This window comes from Parasteatoda tepidariorum, chromosome 9 (assembly GCF_043381705.1).
Source record: "Parasteatoda tepidariorum isolate YZ-2023 chromosome 9, CAS_Ptep_4.0, whole genome shotgun sequence".
In the NCBI taxonomy this organism is placed as follows: domain Eukaryota; kingdom Metazoa; phylum Arthropoda; class Arachnida; order Araneae; family Theridiidae; genus Parasteatoda; species Parasteatoda tepidariorum.
In genome coordinates, this window is record NC_092212.1 from 58,150,910 (window position 1) to 58,175,624 (window position 24,715).

At 29.2% G+C, this 24,715-nt stretch overlaps 1 protein-coding gene across 1 annotated transcript in view; it reads right to left on the reverse strand.

Moving 5' to 3' along the window:
* The window catches only part of LOC107449790 (glutamate-gated chloride channel-like), a 429,932-nt gene that overhangs the window by 316,176 nt on the left and 89,041 nt on the right, over positions 1-24,715 (reverse strand). Inside the window, exon 3 of the mRNA XM_043042909.2 lies at positions 20,862-20,955. The gene's annotated coding sequence lies outside the window, so the exon portion shown is untranslated. The remainder of the gene's footprint in view (positions 1-20,861; positions 20,956-24,715) is intronic.

Below are 24,715 nucleotides of genomic sequence, written 5' to 3' on the forward strand. Positions count from 1 at the left end.
AACTGCTTGCAAACATTGTTGCAGCTTTTCTAAAGTGTAATCACGGTAGTTTCTCGTTCCAGGTATTTTTTTATAACGTCTGACCATTTTTCTGTCGAAAAAAAAAACGAATGAAACTTTGCACAAAGTAGCCCCAAAGTGCATTTTTTTTCATTTTCCGTTTATTTGTTATTAATTTTCAAATTTTTTAATGCTAACATGATATAATTGTTTATTAATATATAAATAAAAAATTTTGCACTTACGACAATTGTTTTATCAACGTCTTTGCATTTCACAGCTAAAGCTTCTACGCACACTTTTCGACATCCGACGTCCTCGAAAAGTTGTTGACATTGGATGAATGAAACACACTCTGAGATTGTTTTAAAATTCGAAAAAATGTTTGTAGTAATAGAGGAGACTTCTATCTTCAAATTCCACACATTTTTAACGTGAAAAAAAACATAATACTGAATAGCAGCACTTGAAAAATGCCAAATTCGAATTTGCACAAAGTAGCCCCGAATGACGGTAATAGATTTATTTTTTTTAATATTTGGTGTCATTTTACTGTTATCTTTACAGGAAATATAAATGTGGCACATTTTTACATCTAGCTAAAACAACCTTAACAAATTTTATTCCTTTCTGGTTTACATTATATTGACGTTCTTTAGACATTTCATATGTACTTCTATTATTATCGTTTTAATATTATTCTTTCAGTGATCGAATTATACAAATAAATTATAAAAGAAATCTTTGAATGATTTTGGCATCATTTATGTAATCACCATTTCATTGTACTTATTATACAAGACTTGTACCATCAATGTGAAACAAGAGATGTTACATGTATAGAACATTATGTCACCAATTATATTGACAAATAGTCATTAGAAGAATTGTTCCATTCTATCACAATGAACATAAAGGAATCCTTAGAAAAGGTTAATTGCAATATTCATGGGATTGCTTTCTTGTCTATTGAATTTACGTTATTGCAGAGCATATAAGAATGTTTACAGAAAAGGGTATCTAATATATTATGTTAGCAAACAAAAGGTTGGTATATTTCTACTTATATAATATAAAGATTAGTGTCAGAGCAGAAAATTGTTCTTTTATACTTAATCGATGATAATAAAAACATAGAACAGAATTCCGAATTGTTTAGCCTTATGAAATGAAAACCCTACTAGTTTAATTCTTAATTTGGACAATACGTCAAGTAACTTTTGATATTTTGACCAGATTTTCATAGACTGCACTCTTTCTACACTGTAAAAAACTCAGCGTCCAATTTTTGCTAAAACATTTTACCTTAAAATTCATTATTACCAGAATATGTTACGGAATAAAACAGTCTCATATACCGTATTTTATACAGTACTAACTAACTAAATATTATTGAATCACTGTAATTAAACAATATTACTGTAAAAATAATTACCGTAATATCAGAGAATTACTATAATTAAATATACTGTAAAAATAAGTAATATTTTACGAATGATGCTTCCAAAGGGTAGGGGAGAGTGGGGTCAATAGTAACAGGGTACATTTCTAAGAGAACAAAAATTTCGGGTTCTAGATTTGGTTCCTAGGTGGCGCAAAAGGTGTATTTAATAAATATACCTGTACACCCCTGCTGGAAACCATTTTTATGTACTTTTGAAAGAGTTACATCACAAAAGATATTTTCAAGCTACGTAAGTACTTTTTTTGGTATTAGAATATTATATTGTAACAAAGTAATTTTGTTTAAACAAATAAAAATTATTAACCGAATATGTAAGTGGACACCTTAATTAACATTTCAATAAAAAAAAATTAGTTTCGTTAATTAGCTAGCATTGTTTTTAACAAATGAAGCTAAAATGGTGTCTTGAGGACGATTGTAACAATAAGTAAAGGGACGATTGTAACTAATCTTATGTTTACAAACCATTATTTAACTCTTTAAGAACCACCAATAGTTTCTTGTATCATTTATATTATGTTGCATGTGCATTATTTTATTTGTCACCTTTCGCACCATAAATTAAAAATTTTAACCCCTTAAATTTAAAAGTTTAACCCTTTAGGTCTCTGCTCTTTATTATTTTTACTCCTCAAATATCACTACTATTTTGATCAATAAAAAAATTTATCACAACTATGATAATATGCATACCTGCCAACTCTCCCGCATTTTGCGGGAGATTTTATTTTCATATTTAAAGTGGTAGTAAATATATACTATTTTTTCTTTTATAAATTTAATTTTTAAATGATTTTGATCACCACTATTCTTACAAAAATTGAACTTATATATTAATATGAGTTACTATCATGGTTGTCAACTTAATTTTTTTCAAATACAACGTATTTGTTTGCTTAAAATTGAAGTTTTAATTCCATTTTAATACCACTGGGAAAAATGATAATGGAAGGAATTAAAAGTTGGCAGGTCTGAATATGTATTATAATTTACTATGTTTCAGTTGAATTTATGAACTGTTACAATTGACCCCGTAAGTGGGGACAATTGTAACAAGTGCACGACTGTCAAAAATTGTTAATAACTAATATAATAACATTTAAAATAAGGTATTTATTTATTTTTATATTAGAGGATAGTCTACTTTACTCGTCTGTCAATTAATACTAATAATATGTTGGATTTTTTGTTAGTTAAAAATAGTTAAGTAAAAATTGTTACAATTGACCCCACTCTCTCCTACCGGACAAGAAAATACTGTAATTTAATCCATAATTCTTTAGTGTAACCTAAAAATCTTAATGGTTTGAATTTTTTTTTTAAATCTTAAACAGCTGCATGAACATGGCAGTATGAAAACGATGACAAGATTAGCAGTTTCTGAGTTAAGATGTCAAGAGTCATACGTTTTAGGGAAATGCAGTACTAGTTAAGAAACAAACACTTGACGATTCCTTTAAAATTAACAACTTTTGAAAAATAACAAAAGAGTTTTTATTATTCCATTCGGATATGAATGAAAGATAAGAAAAAGAATATTTTTTAAAATATAAATAGTTTTTAAATTATTATATAACTTGACCGATTTTGAAAATTGGATATGATTTAGTTTGAATGTGAAATAAGAAACCATATTTATTGGTTGGATGTGTATTTATAATAATATGGGAAATAGCAATACTAATTTAAAACTAGATTACCCAAGGAAGTCTCTTTGACTGCTTTTTAATTTCAATCAGGAAATCAATGATGTATATAATAATGGCACAAGTTATAATTCGTATACAAGACACAATTTTGTAAACTTTTGTGACTTTATGTACAACATATAATTCTTTTATTGCTAATATTTACTAATAACTTGTTATGTATCAGTAAATAATATAAAATATACTAAAAATTAACTTTAAACAAATTTCTTTACACATTAGTCATTCCTTCAAAATTCAGTCATTTTGACTGCTTTTGGGCAATATAGGTAGGGTAAATCAACCAGTGAAGGAACATTTCATATATATTGATTAAAAATAAGAATTTTAAAGTTTTTCTTTAGATTGGTTGGTAACAATAGCTTACTGCCAAACAATAGGAAGTCATCTATCAATGTTTTGGATTACCTGGAAAAATAAACTTCTCTGGAGAAATTTTTGAATTTGTTATTATCTCTGCAACACCTTGTTTCCTTGAAAAAAATTATAAGGTGAGTGTTTGTATTTATATGTTTGAAGTGGAATTAATTGAATGTAATAGTTTTATTTTTCTCACTGTGAAAAAGAGAATTCAAAATATAGTTATTGAAGTTACGTTTTATTTTTTTAAGCATCATAGCACAATAAAGTACTGAGATAAGGGGGTGTTTATTCACTGGATTACCAAACGATGATAAACCAGTGAAGGAACAAGTGCTTCTTTTTGTTCCTTGTTACTGGTTTTTTTTCTAAGTTAACGAAAATAAAAGATAAACTTTTATTTTCTTGTACCTTCAGTGATGTTCCGCAACAAAAGTATGTTAAAAATACGAAAAACAACAAGCATGTTCCTTTACTGGGCATAGATTTCACAATGAATGAACAGAATGTGTTAATATGTTAGCACTTTAATATTCAATTCATGATTTTAAAAAAAGTTAACATTTTCCTAGTATTTATATGTTATAATTTCAAGAATTGGTTTGTTTTTAAATATTTGTATGGCTTATAAATTCATAAAGAGCATCAAAAAATAACCAAAATTAAGTGTTCCTTTACCGGAAAATTTGTGTTCATTCACTGGTAAGAACTGTTCCTTCACTTGGTCTTCTTACTACTTGCTATTTGAACCTCCAAAACTTTGAAACAATATTATGTAAGTTCTCTACATTTTTTTTATATAATTTGCAATTAGTTACAAATTTGTTGACACTGTCATTTAACTAAAATTACGAATTTTGAAATTATTCTGATGTTTTAAGAGGTAAGCGCAGCTTAAGTGTTCCTTCACTGGTAAGTTTACCCTATATACTAAGTTTCAGTTTTTCTAGTGTTAAAATTACTTCCACAATAATTATAATTCTGAAGCTGTTAATGACTGATAAAATAGTAAATATTAGTAAAGTTATGCTATTTGCGTTATAATCTTATGGTATATAAAATTTAATAACTATGTTATGGTTGTGCTATGATTATATATTGTGTTATGATTGCAATAAATATTATTATTTTGTAACGATTATATGAATTATTATAATTATGATATATTTACAATAAATATTATTGTTTCTAATGATTATGTGAACAATTGTTACTGCGTAATGATTACATTAATTACTTTATTATAATTAGCATGCATAGTATAATTGTTTGCACTTTAAATGAGTGAGTTATTTCACTATGATTGAAAAATTGTTGATTATGGTACACTTTATTAACCCCATTATCGTTTCTTGCGATTTTTCCATACATTAACCTGTTGCCTTGCACTATAAGTACTTATTTTTTCGAGTATCATTCATTCTAACAGCAGAGCAAGTGCTTAAACTTGCACTCATCCTACTCAAGAAATATAAATCTCAATAAATATTAGTCGTCTATTTAGTTAATCTACATTAGTTGGCCAATTTCGACTAAATATTAAAAGTAAAAATTTTAATAATAAACGAAAAAAAATTGCTTTATATCCTTAAAACCATTATTTCTTTCTCAATTAAAGCAAAAATAATTAATTAATTAAAAGTAGTAGTAAATAGTAGTTAATGTTTTTAAAACAATTTTAAAAACATTTAGAAGATACAGACAATAGGAAGACATTATATTTATGTATTTTAAAACATGTTTTCTCAATATTTACTTAATTTTAGAAGGCCGTATTTTCAAATGTATGGTTCGATTAACTAGAATTTCTGCATAAATAATTCCTATATACATGCATAGAACTTAAAGTGCTATGCATAAAACTAAGACCTAAAAGGCTACATAGAAAGTGATATGATTATTAGTTAAATAGATTTGATAGATATGTCTGGCTTTTCTGTCAAATGCTTTGCAACGTGGTTGTAAAATATTTACATAGACTACTTCATATTAAAATTATTTCTGAGTTATGTGCATGTTTGATTAACAAACTTATTCTATTTTAAGAAATATGGCGTAAATGCATCTGAATTAATGATTCTTGCTTTATATTACACGAAGAAAATAAGTTTATTACGTCTTATGTACATCTTATCTTACTGTAATTATTAATTTTAGTATTACTGAATAACAAAAATTGTGGCAACTGCTTCACACCAAGAAGTTTTCTTCTTAAATTTTAAAACCATCCTTGAACAGCTGTCCCAATTTTTTAGGTTTGCGACTTTTAATGTTAAACTACGTAGCCTTATAATTTTGAACCCAATCCAGAAGACAAAAGAACTCCTGGATCAAGAAATGTTAGACATTTGCCTTTCTAGTGAAGGACTTTTTGATGGAACTAACTCATTTTTGCGTTACATGGAGAGGAAAAGCACAAAATCTTCCCATGGATAGCCTGACGGCAAGGGGACTCTAACCCATGATCCGTCTACTACTGAGGATATTTTACGTCAGCACTGTGGTCGGTGCAAGCCGGATGCGAAATTCGTATCGACAGGAATTCGAACCCAGTTCGCCTCATTGGTAGGCGAGCGCTCTATCCCCTGAGCCATCACGACTCACACCAAGAAGTTGAGAAGAACATTCGTGTTGTATTGAAACAGTTTAAGGGTATAAAATTTATACTCTTAAACTGTTTATGGTGTTTTACTGTTTATGTGTTAGTGCTTATGGTGGTTATGGTTATGGTGCTGTAAATGGTGTTTTATTTCTCCACTTAGATGTAAAGTAGTTGCGTACAATTTTGGTGTTGACAGATATTAAAGTTTTTACGATGGGCATAAATCAGTAACTACATGCTTCAAAATTAACCACCGAAGATACCTCCAATGACAATCTCAATGTTATGAAACATTTGCCTTCTATATTTTCAATTTTTAATATCTTGAATTTCTTACAATCCTCAATGGTTTTCTGATACCGAAATTGGATGATAACACGTTTGTACGTAAAAACTACTTTAAAGCGTTACCCTTCCAGTGTGTCGCTGAAAGCTGTTACATTTTATGACAGACAGGTAAATTGTTAAATAAATGACACGCCTTCGCTTTTTTTTAAAAACAGAAAGTGCCATACCTACGAAAGGCTTCGTTTTGGGTCTGAGATTAAAAAAAAGAACATTTCAGACATACTCTCATATATTTCATTTAGAATGAAATCTCTAGGATAACGCATAGATTTTTGAAGCTTGACTGACATAAAATTTAAAATATATATCATATTTAGGTAAGACAATATTCGTATATTCTCAAGTTTGTGACTGCAGTGTCTTAAAATTCATATTATAAGAGAAAGTTGAAAATAGATGAGAAGGATTGAACCTCAGCAGTATGGAAATTTTTCCATAAAAATATGTTTCGTGTTCGGTATAAACATCAATTTTTTTAGACACAAAAGACACTGTTTGTAAATAAAGTAGCTATGCAAGAAATATATAGCTATTTTATTTTGTATTTCATAATATGAAGGCAGGGTTCTTAAAAAAAATGGCGGCATATCTTGATGGATTAAAATACTCAAAAACGAATAAAAATACTTTCTTTTCTATTTCGTTACTGAAGTATACTATATCAGCAGGGGATAGAGCGTTCGCCTTCCTAAGGGGAACCGGGGTTCGATCCCGGCGATGGCTGGTCGACACGAATTCCACATCCGGCTTGCACCGACCACAGTGCTGACGTGAAATATCCTCAGTGGTAGACGGATCATGGATTAGAGTCCCCTTGCCGTCATGCTAAACGTGGGAACTTCTCGCCGTCTTCCTCTCCATGTAACACAAATAGGGGTTAGTTCCATCAAAAAGTCCTCCACAAAGGCAACTTTCTCCCAATACTTCATCCAGGAGTTCCCTTGTCTTCTGGATTGTGTTCAAAATTACAAAGCTACGGAGTTGAACATTAGTAGTCGCAAACCCATGAAATTGGGTCGGCTGNTTCATCAAAAAGTTCTCCTCAAAGGCAACTTTCTACCAATACTTGATCCAGGAGTTCCCTTGTCTTCTGGATTGTGTTCAAAATTACAAAGCTACGGAGTTGAACATGTAGTCGTTAAATCAAAAATTGGGTTGGCTGTTCAACGACGGTCATAAGATAAAATAAAATACTAAAATATCAAAACTATTTGAAAAAAAATGCACGATTCCAAAAAAGAATCAGAAAGTTTGAGAATTTTTTTTAAAGATTTGTTGATAACTTTTAATCAACCTATTGCGAGAAACCAATTTAAAAAAAATAAAATAATTTTTTTTTCTAAAAATAAATTTTTCTTTTTTAAACTTAATACTAACTTTTTTAATACACAATTTCCTTACATTTACATTAAGATTTAAAAGTTAAATCAAATTTTTACTCCATCTTCTGTATGGTGGAACTTTCGTGAATGCAATCGTTATAACTTACGAAATTTGCTTGGATTTCACATTTCTTTGTATTTAAGTTATTAGTTCCTTATTTAAAGACGTCAAACATCAATTGTAACTTTTGTATCGCTATGTATTTAAATGAAATGTACAGAGTACAAAAATGAAGTAAAAAAGAGAGCATTCTGAATACTTTTCAATCTAATGATTGGATTCTCACGTACAAAAATGTTAATTAATTAGTGCAGATGATATTTTAAAACATGAAACCAGGCGCAGAATAGTAATATTTTTTTCCAAGAATTTAGATTCCTGATCATTAGAACATGGGGTTAGTCTCGATCTGGAAAATATGGTTCAAATAGTTTGATCAAGATAGCAGTCAGAAGTCAAAGCCCTTAATTGTTAATTTTACTTCTTGTGTATTTATTCGTATCTAGAAACCTTTCTAAGTGAATTGAAAGATTTTTTCATGCAATTATAAAATAATTTTTATTAATTATTTAACATTTCAGAATTATTAGTCATTAATTATTAACATTTCATAAACTTGAGTCATCTCATTTTTAACGCTTAAATGCATTCTAAAGCTACAATATTTATCGTCAAGAAGCATCAGGAGTCACTCATCAAATTGAAGAAAAGAACAGTATGAAGCTAACATTTGCATTCATCAAAGCCAGTTTATTTGCCAGAATAAAACTGTACGACATTTTAAATATTTTTTTTTATAGTTTCTAATGTCTAAAATATTTTAGTATAGCATCAGTTGCAGTTAATGAACTCAAAAATTCTAGGCTAGTTTCAAGGACGCATTACTTTTCTTCAATTCTGGTTATTGATTCTAAATAGTTATTTGTGAACACCCAATATTGTTATATTTCATATAAGGATTCAGACGGGCGCGAGTACTTTAGAAAATGGCTATAATGCATTTTTAATAAAGTATAAAAGCAGCACAAAGTTAGTTTTTTAACTAAAGTACATAATAGAAATGATGTTTAGAGAGTTTCCTGTATAAAAACAATACTGGAACTATTATTTTTAAATGGATTTTTAACTGAAAAAAGTACTTGTTAAAAGTAAATTTTAGAAGTAATTAAAAATATAAATTATACTATGTTATTTTTAATATATTAAAACTCAATTATCATTATACTTTATTCTTTTGATCCTGTTTAGATTTTAAGAACTTTAATTACCTTAATGACTCTTACAGATTCTTAAATTTTAAACAAATATCTTATTTTTAAAAGAAAAAAAAATCACTTAATGCAAAGCAATAAATCTTCCAAAATAAAAACATTAAACAACCAAAAACGCAAAAAAAATACAGCAGCACTAAGTTTAAAAGAACAAACTAACGATGTTAATTAATAAATTTTATGTAATTATGCCAAGATAACCACTTTAAATTAGCAAACAAAGGAAATTAAGGCCATTTGAGGAAATAAAATATTAATGACCGAATTTTTTTTAGAAAAAATCTAACGAAGAGCATTAAATAAATAGGTTAGTGGGAAAAGTTTAAGAATTAGTTTGAACACTGTACATGTACGGATTAAAGTAAGGAGACAATAAGATACTAATTGATTTGTGTTCTGAGGGGAAAAAAATTAAAAACATAATTAATTATTTTGAAGAAAGTATTTTTTGTAAGAGCTGTCATTCTAAAATTTTTCTATTCTACAGAATTAGCTAAATTTTAAAAATTATTCGCATTTAAGAGCATATAAATAATTTAAAAAGCAAATTTGGTTGACGTTTATTTATTTATTTTCTAATTTTAATATTATGGTACTGTTTTTAAGGAAGAATTTTGTCTATTGTTTTTATAACTAACCTTTGTAACTTTTGTCGAGGAAAAACGCCTTTTTTCTTAACAGCTGGTATTGCTGTCCTGTATGATATTTTTTGCTCCGGGAAATTTTGTCCCCATTCACTGCTTTTAATTCAAAAAATTACCAACTACTTAAAGTATATTGCAAACAAATAGTTAACGTACGAAATTAAAATTTAATTATTAACTATTATATTGTTTCAATGTCGTCAACGTCGAAACTTCTTTGCAAAGCATGTGCACAGCCGATTCAGAAAGAGACAGATGCAATTAGGAGTGAAGGTGATTGTAAGATTTCTTTCCATTTTTATGCGGAGGATTTACTGAGAAAGCTCTTAGAAAACTTACAAATGAAAAAAATTACAAAGATGCAGCGTGTTCAAAACCAAAGAAAAGTACAATAATAAACACTGTAAATAGAGTTTCAAGTCATAATCCAGAAATTTTACAGCAAAACAAACATCCCAAAGAACTTTTAAATAGCAAATTCACTGACCCATTTATTAGAATTCAACAGCAAAGTCATACAAAAGTTAAAAAGTTCCTACACTGAACTTTAAAATGCAAACAATTATCTACAAGCAAGGAATGAGGAGGTGACTCGCGAATGTTTGGTAATAAAGCTGAGAGAAACAACAGCAAAGCTCGTCATAGAAAACTACCGTCGAAAATCGTCTTAGAAAAGCTCACCAAAATTCTGATTGCTCGAAAAGAAATTAGTATCTCTTTCCCACGCTTATCGCAAAGCGAAAGAATATCCGTTTCAGTTGGTGAAACTATTCATCCGAACTCCTATTCTTGCTATTCGCATTAAGTTTACAAACTACGCTTCATGCAATTTACAAACCACAAATTACGAATTACCCATCGATATTTGTTTTTACGCCTTATGCGAAATACACATCAAAATTCGTCCGATTTACAAACAAAGCATAGCGATTTGTAACCGAAGATTATCAGCGCACATATTATTATCAGCATTATTATAAGTTAGAAAAATTGTTTAGATAAATCACAAACACTTTTCTCGGTTATCAAGACTGAAATTAAGTCTGATTTCGGTTACTCTAAGTTTGTGATAATCTCGAATCGGATTATCTGAATTTGCGGTACAATTTTGAGACAGATTATCTTGATTTGTGTACCATCTTGAATCGGATCATCAAGATTTGTGATACAATATTAAGCCGGATAATCTAGATTTGCACATGCGTGGCAATAATTTTAGTTTCGTTGCTTGTAAACAAAGTAAAAGTAAAAAGTACGTACTTTTATTAGTAGTACGTACTTTTACTTATTTTTTAAATTTAGTACTTTTAATTGTTTTTTCGCTACTGTTACTTTTTAGGGAAAAAGTACAAGTATTTGTAACAAGAATGTTGAAAGAACTCGCCACTTTTTCCGATTTCTTTTTCTGAATTTGATCTGAAATTAAACTTTATTTTATCCCCCACTGTTCATCATTTTAATTTTATTTTATAACCGACGTTGAACAGCCAACCCAATTTTGAGTCTACGACTGCCAACGTTCAACTCCATGGTCCTCGTAAATTTGAACCTAATTCAGAAGACAAGGAAACTACTAGATCAAGTATTGGGAGTAATTTCCCCTTCGTGGAAGATTTTTTGATGGAACTAACCCGCATTTGCGTCACATGGAGAAGAAAATCACGAAAACCTCCCACGGTTAACCTGACAGCAAGAAGACAACAATGATCCGTTTACCACTGAGGATATTTTACGTCAGCATTGTGGTCGGTGCGAGTCGGGTACGGAATATGCATCGAACAGCCATGGCAGGGATTTGAACCCCTGTCACCTCATTGGGAGGCGAACGCTCTTTTCCCTGAAACGCCAAGGCTCTTCTCACATCATTTGCCCATTTCTATGGAAAACATTTTTTTTTGTTCCATCTGACCACAATGGGGATTGCGAAGCTGTTGATGATCACAGCATGATCGCCTGCAAGTTCCTAAAAACGAACAACCACCCCACCTGCTTGAAAATTTTTGTTTCCACTGGAACATTTTTGTTTGAATAGAAACAAATGTTTCTATACTTCACTGCTACAAAATCATCCTTTAATCACCCCTTGGCAGAGGTGATATTTGTATGTGTATCTTTGCTGACCGATAGGAAATTCAAGCGTCGTGACTCCATTTTTTCCTTATTACTTCAGGAAAAGTGTTGTCGGACCTCTTTCTAAGCTTCCAATTTTGTCTCCCGTGGCATGGCTCGTCCTCAGGGTCCTTTGTCCGAATTACAAACGCATATTTCTTCTTATGGAAATTTTTTGGGGAACTTTTTCTGAAGAATTGTTGATAAGAAACCACAGAGAAGCACGACTTTCAACTTCAAATGAGCTCACCAAGATAACCATATTTCTTAGTCATTCTGTCATAAGAATTTGTTCATAAAATTTAGTTGTTAAAAATAGTAAAAAATTACTTTTCGAGCCATCTTGTCTTTTTTTTTTTGAACATTTCTTTTCAATGCCAAATGTTATAATTCATGTAAGTACTAATTACTTAGCATTGTGTTATCTATAAAAGTTGAATAGTTGAATTATTTGAGATTTTTTATGTATAATATAAAAATATTTATTCTTACATCTTTATATGAAATTTAAGCTTACTTTAAATTTTTTTTTATTTTCCCGAAATGTACTTTAAAATTTACTTTTCTTATTATGTACTTGTACTTTCAACTCGCTACTTTTCAAAATAAAAACTTTTTTTGCATTTTACTCGTTACTTTAGCTTTAAGTACTTGTACTTTTACTCGTTACTTTTGCTTAAAGTGCTTGTACTTTTGCTAGCTACTTTTTGAAATTAACATTTCCATGTATGGATTTGTTGTACAATCTTGAATCGGATAAAATGATATTTCTGAAAAAGAATTCTGAAATATTTTACCGTCATTTATAAAATCGTAATAACATCTGTTCATTTCATAGCATTTTCAATGCATTTTTCTATAAAGAGAATCGTAAAAAAACCATAGTGATTAATTAAATAAAAATAACGAAAGCTTCATTATTATTTACTTATAATACTGATTAATACATTATCCACATAAATACCGTTTAAATTACCAGATTCGTTGCTAGCAAATTAGATGTTACATTGTTTCCAAAAGTTTTCTTAAACACTATGTCTAGACTCCAATTAACTTATAAAATAATAGGGATATCATTTCGTTTTATATTTTCCCTTCGTTTTAGATTTTTTTGTTGAGCATTTGATGCCTTTTTTAATAAATAAATCATCGATTAGTTAACTACAAAAGAAAAAACATATTTTATCTTAATAAATCGCATAAGCATACAATATAGTAACCGAAGTAAAATTAATCACTCAAAAATCTACACAAATTTAGCTGCATTCTTGCCGTAAACAGTTTCAGAATAAAGCGCATAAATCTTGATGCGTATTTCAAAATTCTTGAAATACCACCTATGCAGACGTGGAATTTAAGGTCCCAGACTTGGCGAATTGTCAGCGGAAAATGAATGCATTTGGCGGGGAAATTGGAGGAAAATTATATCCGTTGGCTTATGAGATTGCAGTTTGTTTTCTTCGTCTCTTAGTAATCTCGTGACAGCGATATTCTTTTCAGGATGAGTTTTGAGGCCTCTAAAATTACATATGACTGAACAAAGTAATGATAATCTGATTTCAGCTTAGTATTTCGAGAAGGGAAGTAAGAGATTGGAAAATCCTTAAGTGCTTCCTTATTGGATGCTCAGAATTTTCATTAGTCTGGTTTAGTTTAAGAACACTAAAACTTAGATTAATATTCATCACGTCAAAAATTAATCTTTAATTTTATGTACGTTAAATGCAGTTTCATTTGTTCCCATTTTTATTCCTTGTATTTCTCGCGAATAGGAATCAAAATTTAGTGGAATTAACGAAGAGAAATGCTGGTTAAATCACGTTATTCTCGAAAGCCAAATTCAATTGTCATTAAAAAGTTTAAACACAAAAAAATTAATTTCAGATTTTTTATTTATTAAGAGAGTGAAAAAATATTAATTAAAATTGATTGCTTTATTTAAAAAAAACTTCTGGTTTAGTTTTTGTTATAAAATACTTAATGTTTTAACTGTTACATCAGCATTTTCTATAGCTTTAAAAAATGTACACTATTAGTTAAGGACTCTACAACATTAGTAAAAGATTTTTAATAATTTTTTGCAATTGTCGGTGTATATTTTTTAAGGATAATTATAATTATTTTCGATCTTATATTCATAAATCTATTTCTATCATTAACCTTTTGATGTAGAATTTTTACTATGCATATTCTTCATACTTTTTCTCAGTATTTTGTATTATATTAAATTAAGTCAAAATAGGAAGAAAATATTATATTTAGCATTTTAATAATTTATAGTTATGAAATACAGCGTGAAACGCAGGTGTCTTTTTCTGTGTAAAAAGTAAAATCTTTCAAACAATAATTTTTCAAGTTCGTACTTAAATGCAGTCATTAAAATTTCCTTAATTTACAAACTCAATTATTGATAAATTCTTGAATATGAATGGAAAAAAAATTCAAACAACATTTTTGGATATTACATTTTAATACGAATATACCGATAATCTAACACATGTTCTTATTAATTATTAGACTATTTTTATATTTAAAAAATATCAATATATATTTTTGCTTGTAACTAGAGCTCCAAAAAAAAATATAAATAAGAGATGATACTGATGCCCCACCTGCAGCAAAGTGTTAAATTTGAGGAAACAAAAGGAAAATTGCCAGAAGAAAAATACTTCAAGCCAATTATAACATTGTACTAAAATACTCAATTTTTTTCGTCATTTCCGGAATCTCATTGAATACGGATTCAATATAAGTACTGTAAAGATAATTTTTTTTTATCAAAGCCGCATAAAATCAACAGTTTAGAATTAAAAATTACTTACCAAGTATTTAATAAAACTCAGCAGTTTGGTAAAATACTCTTTAATCCCTCCTTCAATAGTGCGAAATATTTTGCAGATTCATAATTATCATGCTTAAATATGTTTAACGCACTTCATAAAATTTAAAAAATAACTATTATCTTACTTAATCCTTTTTCAATAAAGAAAAATCATTAATATAATGGGAAATCTTTTTACACTGTAAACTAGAATTGCATGCTGAACGAAATTTATTATTAGAGATTCTCTCTATATGTGCCTTACACATTAGCAAAGAATTCGAAAACTATTACAAGGTTGCTGAATGTTTTGATTTCATTAAAATTCGTTCTTTCTCACACTCTATTTTCCGACCACGCATTTGAATGCTTAAGGCTAAAAAAAGAAGTCTCGTCAATAAATTAAAGCAATTAATAACCAATATATAGATTCCTTAACTCTCCTTTTCGAAAATTATTCTTCCGTATACATATAAGAAATTCTACACATAAACACCAATTAGGCAGCCAAAAAAAAATGGGGGGGGCACGCTATTTCTACATGAATTTTCTTCTTTTTTACACCGTAAAAAAGCAAGAAAAAATAGTGAACATGAAATTTTTTCTTATCTGAATAAATGGCTCAGATTTATCTGAGCCATTTATTCAGATAAAACGATTTTTACATAAAAATAATATTATTATAATGTCTCTCTAAAATGTATTTATAGAGATTACATACTATAAGATTGTATTTTAGTATGAAAAACAAAAATAAAAAAATGTAATCAAAGTTCGTAAATTGAAAAAATTGGGAAAAATTTAAAATTGGTATTTTGTCATTCAAAGTACGTCACAAAGAAAAAATTTCCTGCTCACGATTTTTTCTTGCTTTTTTAGGGTGTAAAAAAGAAGAAAATTCATGTAGAAACAGCGTGCCCCCCCAAAGTTTTTTGGACGCCTAATTGGCGTTTATTTGTAGAATTGCTCGCATTTTTGATTCCTTGATGGACGTAGGCGTGCTGTGGGGCTTGCCCCTACAGTCGCATTCTCCCGGCCATTTTCAAAATTTATAAATTAGTGATTCTTACGTATATCAAAAATGGCGATTAATTCTGCCGTCCATATTTTCAAAAATAAAAGATTTTTATTATTTATCAAATTTTATTCGTCACTAAATTGCTTATCCTCATCCTTCTGGAGAATAGAATATATGGACAAATGGATATTGATAATTCCTTTCAATAATTCATCAATAATTCTTCAAGCACTGTTTCACACGGATAACCAATTCTTCAACTAGTGTTAATCATCGTCTTAAGAATGAATATTTTATATACTGTCATTCTTTATCACAAATTCCTTGATAAATTATTTCTTAAAAATAATTAAGGGACATAACCCCTCAAGCAGACATACTGTTCTAAAACTCTAAGTATATGATGGTGTACTCTAAGACAAGGGTTCCTAAATGATGTTACGCGGAACCTTAGAGTTCCGTGAAAGAGTGAAAGGGATTCTGCGAGTCAATACTTTTTAAAATTATTGATGAGTTTTGAAACCTCTGATTATAATTTAGATACAACATATAATTTATAGTTTATATAATAATTCAATTGTCTTTATGAAATTATTTCAAGTGAAATGTTAATAAATCTGAAATGGCATTTTAAAAAGAAAATATCGGACTTCTATTTAACGAACTTCCACTTTGCGAATTTCTCTATATAGCGAATTTTTCAGAGGAACCAAGAACATTTTGGAAATTTCTTCGTAAAATAACTTCCAGATAGGGAAGTAAATTTTCTATTTAGCGAACTTTTCTTTAAGATCCAATTTCAATATTTACCAAATTATTTCGGAACATTTCAAACTTGTTACCGCATTTTATGAAGGAAATGACCTTGAATTGATTTTTGCAGCCACGTAACTTTTAGAAAAAGCAGTAAAATCTCTTCTTTTTTTTCTTTTTTTTTTTTTGAATTTCTTACAGGAACCCATTCCAAAAATCAATTTGCGAGAAACCATAACAGAAATTTCTAAAGCATGGAACTATGATGTTACAGATCGCACTATTCGTAACAGTTTTGCTAAAGCTGGATTCTTAGTCAGCGTGGAGAATTTGGAAAGTGCGGAGGCGGAGAATGACATTCCTTTAAAAGAGCTTAAAAAATGTGTGTGCAGATAAGAGAGAAAAACGAAATTAATGATGATGTACTAATTAATGATTCTCTTTTTATTGATTCTGAAGCTGTAACCACAAAAACATTAACTAAATCGGATATTTTGGAGAACGTGAAAAATAAAAATAAAGCAATAAATTGTGAGGAAGAAGATGAAGACGGAAATGACGAAGAAATCCCCAAACCTTCATATGATGAAACGTTAAAATCATTTGAAACAATTCGACAGTAGATAATAATTTACAAGATAAAGGTGTATCAATTGCTATTTTGTTTATGTCAAGTGTTTAAGAATTTAAAACCTGTTTTGTGTTGTTTAAGTATTTCAAATGGTGATTTTCAATTTAACAAATTTTCCATATAACACGAACTTTTTATCTGGATTTAGCGACTTCGTTAAATAAAGGTCCGACTGTATAATATTCCTAATAGCATTATATTAAATAAATTATGAAAAGAACAAACGTTTATAAAATATTACATAAGTATTTCCCATCACGCCTTTCAAATCAAATAAAAATCTTTAATAAAGTTTCCTCAATAACCATTTTCAATGTTTAAGGCAGTTCTTTTAATTAAGTTTTCTTTTCAAAGTAAACCATAATTGGGCTTATTTCATAAATTTTCAGCTTATGTATATACACCTAAAACAAGTTCATAACTAGAATGGATATAGCATTAGAACTGCAAATTTAACTGCGGAGCATAAAACCAATTTTAAGATTATAAATGATAAAACGATGAAAATTTTTCAGTACTCTAATAAAATAGTATTAAAGGAGTATTTTATGGGTATTATGTGTTTTAAGGTATCCGCATGGTTAAGGTATATGCAATTTTTTTAGAAAGTAAAACCTTTTCGGGATTAAATGTGTGAGTTCGTCAACAAAGAAGTATTGTGTGTTTTAAGGTGTCCGCATTGTTTCAAAATATTTTTTTAATAAGGTTTTCCGAAATTTTTATTTTGTTTTAAGAAAGGAAACTTATTCTTTAACATCGTAAACTTAAAGAAAAATTTAAAAATGCGTAAAATATTTTTCAAATTAATAGCAAATTTGAGTTTAAAAACTGTAAATTTTTCATGTCATCCTAACAGCTCTACAGCAAACTGAATTGAATAAATCTCAAAAAAAAATTTCTAAATGCTATTAGCTGTGTTTTGAATTAAAATTTTGAAAAATTTCAACAAAAATTAATGAAATAGAAATAAATACACTGTTTAATATCGAATTTTTAACGAGAAAATCTAAATATTCTTACTTGAAGCTGGATAAGAATAACAAGTTCAAATTCAGGATCGAATTCTTAATTCAAAACATCGCTAATATTATGCAAAATCTACTTTCGAAATTTAAAGGAATTCTGTATTAAACGTTTTTTGCGATGTGTCTTAACGTAAAGAAATTTTTTTCAGAATCAACGTTCTTCCTAAAATGCAAGAAAATTCTAAAATATAAGAAAATTCTGACTTCAAAAAAATTAATATCTGAAAATTAATTTCATTTGTCTTATAAATATAATTTATGCAAATAAATAAGGGTAGAAATATTCAAAGCAAAAGAAAAAAGAAACATTTTAGTTTCGTTTTCCTGAGATTACTTCCGGTTTCGTCTCTCAGTATACGAAAAAACAACCGTAACTTTATTTCTAAAAATCGGAGATAAACGAAATATTTAAATTCCGTTGTAAAGCTAATGAACTTATTTTTAAGTATGGATATTAAAAAAACTCGAAATTGCCGAATTTCACTCAGTTGGATATTTTAATATAAATATTGTAAGAGATCTTAAGGTCTTATTCGATCCAAACTGTGTCTTGTGTGGGGAGGGCTCCCCAATGAGTGCTGAGCATCAGAGGGTTTGCCCTGCAATTACTGGCAGCATCTATGCTTATTCATCTATGATATTGGAATGATAGGGAACAGTTGCAGGCACTGCTAACTGACAGTTTTTCTGTTTATGTTTATATTTCTATTGTTGACATTCTATTAAAGGTTTTTTTGTTCTAATTGTTTTTGTATTTCGAATGTTTTAATGTTTTCAAATTTTTTTATTTGTTGTTATTCCTTGTGGGTCTGAGTGGAGTGTTTTTACACTCCAGCGAATGATGTACACATCAAGCGCTGCTGCTAGAAATAAAATAAAAAAAATAATAGTGTACTATGTTATTCTTATCTCAATGTCGTATTGTATGATTTTAGTGATTGTGTTTTATTTGTTAGGTTATTCAACGTTTAATAATATTCTAAAGTTCAACCTTATGTGTTATTATACATGTTAGTTTCATTAATGTGATTTTAGTGTTAAACATCACTGTAAGAATGGATACTCAACATTGACATAAACATTTTTCGTTTTTGACGAAAACGTTTTCTGCAAAATACTATAAAGAACAATTGTCCAATAGGAAAAAAGATCACCATCTTCACTAGATTAGAAATGTGAATTTCGTTAAGAAAATTAGGCTTAACGTAATATTTCTATAACACAACTGATACGGGATTGCAATATTATATGGAAGAAAAATGTGTAATCAGTTGTTTTCTGAATCGAAGAGTACACGCTTTAATGACTTAAAAACTTGAAACATTGATCCCATACCATCATACAATGTAAATTGTGTTAAACTGAAATAAAAATTATGAAACAACAATGAGACTCGTGAATGGAGTAGCAGTTTCGTTAAATATTTAAGAATATGCCTTTCATCAAAAATTATTTCGTAATGCGTTATTAATTAATTTCTTTTCGTAATTAATTTCTTTAATTATAATAATAAATTAAGTAGTTAGTAATAATAAATTTATTTATAATAAATTTAATTTTAGTTAATTATAATAACCTAATTATAATTATAATAAATTTAATTATAATTAATTATAATAATTTAATTATAATTAATTATAATAATTTAATTATAATTAGTTATAAGAAATTCATTATAATAAATTAATTATAATACATTAATTATAATAATTTAATTATAATTAATTATAATAAATTCATTATAATAAATTAATTATAACACATTAATTATAATAATTTAATTATAATAAATTAATTATTATAAAATAAATAATTAACTTCTTTTCGAAATTATTATTTAACAATACGATATGTACGAAATCCAGAAGTGCTAAGTACTCAAAATTTGGAGTTTTAATTTTAAGAGTGAAGTGCTCTCTGGACAGGCAATCTTTAATCCATATTTTTATTATCATATTTTGTTTTGCTCTTTTTTAACATTAAGTTTTTTCACACGTAAATATTTATTCACCGTTCAAATTTGTGTATTGTTTATTTCATTTTTTTTCGAAGTTTCCAAAACATACATACCAAGGGATGTTATTACGAAGCATTGGGTATTCTAGCTTCTACGTAGCATCGTTAGATAGTTTTCTATATTTAGATATAGTTTGGCCATTGCAAGATGGACCCCCGACACAAAAGAAAACAGTACCTCACAAAAGACAACTAGACTGGCAGTATATTTTATAATTGTCAGAGACTGGAAGCTTTTATTGTAGCTATGATGATGTGATTTTAGTCTTTGTTTTTTCTTACATACAGTCAGTTTTTTTCTTCTTTTTTTGGATTGTTTTGCATTTTTATGTATATAACTCAAGTATATTTCGTATTAATCTGAATGCGTATGCAGATAATGATATTGAGATGACATTAGAATAATCGATTAGAAGCGTTGAAGAAAAAAATTGGTTCTAAGATATAATCAATATGATGAATAAGAGAAGTAAACTCTAAATTACCTTAGAACAATGGCTTACGAACGTTTATACCAGAACTATAAGAAAATAATTTATTTTCTTGATTTATTTCAGCTGTAAAAAACTCAAAATTCATCATTTCGAACATAGGAAAATTATATATTTTGGTTATGCTTTAATCATTATTTGTAAAATTGGTGCTGCTAAAAATTAAACAATATATAGATAAATTTGAATACAAATATTATCTAAAAACAATTTACCTCATAATACGATATGGACTGTGCAGATGATGAATTGCTCGAAAACATGTCAAAGATGGTCATATACTAACGATCACCCGTACAGTTAGATGATCTAAAATAAAAAATAGAAACAAAGGTGAAATAGTTAAAATTTAAAATTACAAATCAAATATAAAATTATATTTTTTGTAAGAAAAAGACGACTGTACTGATGGTGCATTAAATCAAACCAGTAATGTTCGAATAGTGTTTACGTACATATACAAAGCACCACATACAAATTTTCTAAAATCGCTTAGATAAATCTTTAACTTTTACATTTGAACTGTTTTACACAACAGGAAGCAACAATATTTATTTGCATATAATAAAGTATTAATTAGCTTATTCATTTCGATCAGATATTCAATGTAAAATTATAAATTATGAAATGGTTGCAAGAAATTATACAAAATATTCACTGTAACTAGAATTATACACTATCTGGCTAAAAGTATAAATAGAAATAAAATAGTGATATTCAAAAATATATTACACTGCTGGACAATTGCTAAGAACTGACCGCAAATAGCTGCATAGAGCATCAAAAATTAAGCGTGGCTAAATGTCAAATGAAATAAAAGAATTTCAGAATGTTAGGATATTAAAAAAATGTCAATTTATTGTTCTCTGAAACCCAGAAGGTTTGAAATGTGTTCAAGGAACAAAATAGTCGTTTTGTGCTGAAAACCTCAAAAAGAAGAAAAATTTAAATCAATGTATCCTGGATTAAGATGTCAGTAAATGGTATGATCACCATGGAGGGCTAAGCACGTTTCACAACGTCGTCGCATGCTTTGCGCAACAGTATTCAGCAGCTGTTGGAACAATTTGTCTCATTCCTTTGTCAGTGCAAAAATGAAGGTGTCCTCGATGATGAAGGTGAGAGTGGTAGGGCATTCTCGACTAACAACACTCGTAACCAAAGCATGAATGGGATTCAGTTCTGGAAAAAAGGTCTTTTCATGCGAGGTGTTCAATATCTTCGTTCTGTACATACTCCTAGACAGCGACTGTTGGATGACATGTGGAGTCGTCGGCCATAAAACAAGTTTATCACTGTCAGCACCACGGAACAAGGGAACATGAGGCAGCTGAATATTATTAATCTAGCGTTTGCCAGTCATAGGCCCAGTTGGAAGCACATAGAGGAGTTTACGAACATTAATTATAATTCCAGCTCATACCATGACACTACGTGTAGGATTTTGATCTTTTTTTAGGTTTGCTCGACTATGACACCAGATCATTTGGCTTCACCAATAATACCCGAGACTGAATCTATTCTCATCCGAGAATAGTACGTAAGCCCAGTCCTCTTCGTTCCAACTGCAATGCTGAAGACACCATTTCGAATGGGCGCTACTGTGGCGTCTGGACAATGGTATGTACATAACAGGCCAACGGGCGTATAGCCCTGTTTGCAAACGTTTGGCTAAAGTTCATTGGGAGATTCTCTTGCTAGTAGCAGCAGGAAACTGATTTGCTGCATAGCTGGCTGTACTCCACCGGCACCTTTTTTGTCAATAGCACTATGTACCAGTCTTCTGGAGTCGTCGTACACGGAACACAACCTCCTTCGTGACGTCTGCTATACATTCCAGTTGTTTGAAAGGATTTCCAAAGCCTTGAAGTAACACTGTGATTGACGTCGAAATATTTGGCAGCAACTGTTATTTTAATTTTAAAGATAATACGGCCAAGCGTAAAATCCTCTAAATGATGTCGGTAGACATATCGAAACTTGAAAGTTCGTCAATTAGTTATCTCTCGTTAAATTTTGATTTTGAACAATAGCACCAAATATGCTTCGAATTCTTTATTTCTCTTATCAGCGCTGTGCTGTAACAAACAAGTTCGACAACCCAAAATTTGCTTAAGCAAAATACGCCTTACTTTGCCGCGCATTCATGCTAATTTTCACGCTTTCCTACTTTCAATTTTGTGGTTGCTATCGCTGCTATTAACATTCGCCGTTAGCAATTGTTCAGCAGTGCACTTTTTGCATCGACTACATATCGCATACGTTAGATTTGCATCGACTACTTTTGCCTCGATAAGCGAATTTATTCCCGAATTATTCGAATTGGAATTTATTTCCAGATGTCCATTAAAGCTGAAGTGAGTGCCGGATATGAAATCTGTTGCCTATTTTTTCCCAAATGTGTTTTATAAGTTTTAGAAAATGTTTGAGAGAGCCAGTACAGTTTTTGACGTTACTGAAACACACAACAACCAATACAAACAGTGTTAAAAACAAAAATTGTAATGAAATGGTAGTTGAGCAAAATGTGATAGTTGATTAAAATGGTGGCTAGTAGATTGACAATTACTCACATTGATGTTAAAATGCAAATTGGGTTTATGAAAATGCGAAATAAATTATATATTAACACTAGAAAGACGGTAGGGGACATTTTGGCTCCTATCGTTTTTGATTGCTCTGCAATTCAAAACTTAACTTACTGAAAGTCGATTTCTAACTTTTCATAAATAGCGACCTGAATAGAGTATTTTAATGGGTACCCCATAATACCCAGTTAGATTTAGATGTAAGGTTCCCTTTTGTAGATATAAGGTTCCTCAGTTTCATTAAAAACAACAAAAGTATTTTAACATCTACCTAATTATCTGAGTTAATTATCGAATAAAATCGTTAATCGAATCGAATAAAATAGAATAAAACTTTGATAACTGAATCTCTATTAATTCCCTTATTAAATTAAATGTGATTATAATTTAAGATTTTGGATGTCTAATTGATCTCCACACTAACAGTCCGGGAAGGGCCAGACTGGCCCTTTCAGTCTTTCTATGTATACAGCAATGTTCTGTCTTTCTAGTGTTAAGCGATTGAAGTAGATATCGAGTTACTAATTGATGTTAACCTAATATTCGACATCAACTACAATTGATAGGAAATCAGCGTATCACACTTCCAACGATTCCATCTTTAACCCAGTAGAAAAAAGTGAATAATTTCAGGGCAATTTAAATGCTAAGCTCCATTCAAACGTAATTTTCTTCCATTTTAATTGTTTAAGCACATGTATATTTTATTTTAATTTTTTGCTATTTTACTATCAACACAACTTGAAATGATTACAACTTGCAATGATTTGATTGAAAACAAAAATGCTTTCACTTTGATTGTTAAACATACAAAAAATACCTGCATACAAAAAACTGACATCCATATAAAGAAATCTTACTGTTTTGATTACAAAGTGGCATGTTTTATTATTTTTACACATTTGATTTCCTTCAGACAGTTATAAGTCTGAAAGAAACGTGAAATGAAAAAATCTTCAAGAGGAAGTGACGTAATTATCCATTTGCGTGGGAGGACGCTATCGATTGGATCTCGATGAAAAATATGATTGATCACATCTAGTTGAACAAGGCGTGAACGGGGGTCGGCTTAGTCGTTGAGCCAAAAGAATAGTAAATTTTCCAACATTCTGGTAATTTTGACCAAACTTTTGTGTCGGTGAAGAAATTTTATTTTTCAATCTCAGCAATTTTTTAATATATACAAAAATGTTTAGATAAATTCCAATACACATTGTTTCTAATTAGTTTTAAAGATTTATTAATATGCTTCCATTTTTTTGAATCATTTGTAGAGACAAAACGGTGAATAACTTAATTGCTTCAGGGGTTTTAACAAATAGATTTAGAAGTTATAAGCACAAATTTTTGATATAAATTAAACATTGCCTATTTTTATAGCCTAGATTCGATAAGTATTGCAAACAAATAGTTAATTAATGATGCTTATATTTTTAACTACACTTAAGTTAAATTGTAAATGCAACCGGATAAACTTGCAA